Genomic DNA, 2,103 nt, shown 5'->3' with positions numbered 1-2,103 from the left:
GGGTGAAAAATTCTCCAGAGAAATAGATATCATAAAGAAAAAATCATCACAACTTCTAGAAATGAAAGCCATTAGAGAAACACAAAATGCACTGGAAAGTTTCAACAATAGACTAGAACAAGCGGAAGAAAAAACTTCAGAGCTCAAAGACAAGGCTTTCAAATTAACCCAACCAGACAAAGACAAAGAAAAACTAATTTTTAAAAAATGAACAAAGCCTCCAAGAAATGTGGGATTATGTTAAACAGCCAAACCTAAGAATAATTGGTGTTCCTGAGGAAGAAGAGAAATCTAAAAGCTTGAAAAACTTATTTGGGGAAATAATTGAGGAGAACTCCCCTGGCCTTGCTAGATATCTAGATATCCAAATATAAGAAGCTCAAAGAACACCTGGAAAATTCATCACAAAAAAGATTATCACCTAAAGTCCTATCCCAATTCAGTTAAAGTAATAACAGGAATAGCACCTTATAAATACCTGGAAAAATAGTAGAAGGAAACATGCTTAAGCATTAATAATGATCTCTTGTGGTAGAATTCTCGGTAATTTTAATGTTATCATTTACATGTTCTCTACTTAACTATACATATATATTTATATATACATATACATAAATATACAAACATATGTATATATACACATTTTTGTTTATAGACAGCCCATGACTGTGAGCCAAGGGACATCAGAGACATGGCTCTCTGGAAACTGAAAGAACACTTAGTGGACAGTTTTTTTGTTTGTTTGTTTGTTTGTTTGTTTTTTGAGACAGAGTCTCACTCTGTCACCCAGGTTGGAGTGCAGTGGTGCGATCTCAGCTCACTGCAAGCTCCGCCTCCCAGGTTCAAGCCATTCTCCTGCCTCAGCCTCCAGAGTAGCTGGGACTACAGGCACCTGCCACCATGCCCAGCTAATTTTTTTGTATTTTTAGTAGAGACAGGGTTTCACCATGTTAGCCAGGATGGTCTCCATCTCCTGACCTCGTGATCCACCTGTCTCGGTTTCCCAAAGTGCTGGGATTATAGACGTGAGCCACCGTGCCCGGCCTTAGTGGACAGTTATTATCAGGATGATCAGCATCCATTTTTCCATCACCTGGCAACAACAACTAGCATTTCTCAAGGGAAATCCCCTCCTCATTCATAAGCAGCATGGATGGAGTGGAACAGTCCCTACCTCTGCTTAAGGAGGGCTAAATAACCAAAGCATAAAGCACTACACTTCAGTGGACGCAATGATGACTAATTTTGGTTCAATAAATATCAAGTCCAGAACTTGTGTGCAGAACTGTGGAATACAAAAGTTACCTTTGTCACAGAATATTTATATTTAAAGAGGGGATTCTAAATATTCCAACAATATGAATCCAAGATAGTGGTAAGATAGGAATGGGTTGCCTTTTGGAGTACTTGTTGGGTGTGTGCAACTCTGCATACTGGTAAGGCAAGTCCAGCCTCCATCTCACACCAACGAGCAGATTTCCCCACCATGGCCCTTACCATCTTGTGCTCTAACCACAGATTTTCAGTCTACTCTTGCTAACCATCAACTCTTCAACGGCAAGAGTCATGTCTTTCATATCCCTGGATCTGGCTTGCTAAATAATTATTCATGATTTTATCTGAGTAGAAAAAGAGCCAAGAACTGAGAAAAGGAGACATTCTTGGTTCTTCTCAGTCACTGAGGAGCTTCTGTGGTACCAGCCTTTCTGCTAGCTGCAGCCACAACTTCAACAGTTCCACCTCCTTGTTCTTTATTCTGGCTTTCACCTTGTTACTCAGCAGCAGGGGTGTAAATGTGGTGACAGTGCCGTGTCGACTTAAACCAAACGAGAGAATTTTAATAAATCACCCTTATAATGACACCCATCAAAACCAGAAGGGGACAAGCCTAGGAGGTCTCCCCATCACTGTGTCGGGGCCCAGAAGGCCATTGCCTGACCTGGACTTTCTTGCTTCTTCCCTACCAGCTGGAGAGAAAGGCCAAGCGGACCACAGCTGTACAGCCCCTCAGGTTACCTAGCAGGAGGTACCCATCCCTCCTTCATCCCCCTCCAGCATTTTGTTTCTGAAAGGAGTCAACACCAACAGCTCTGACCCGGGCAG

At 41.7% G+C, this 2,103-nt stretch overlaps 1 protein-coding gene across 1 annotated transcript in view; it reads left to right on the top strand.

Annotated features, from left to right (window-relative positions):
- Window positions 1-2,103, top strand: part of GZMH (granzyme H (cathepsin G-like 2, protein h-CCPX)) — a 6,725-nt gene that overhangs the window by 3,633 nt on the left and 989 nt on the right. The gene's annotated exons all lie outside the window — the stretch shown is intronic.

This window comes from Mandrillus leucophaeus, unplaced genomic scaffold (assembly GCF_000951045.1).
Source record: "Mandrillus leucophaeus isolate KB7577 unplaced genomic scaffold, Mleu.le_1.0 Scaffold980, whole genome shotgun sequence".
NCBI lineage: Eukaryota > Metazoa > Chordata > Mammalia > Primates > Cercopithecidae > Mandrillus > Mandrillus leucophaeus.
This window is presented reverse-complemented; position numbering and strand designations above follow the sequence as displayed.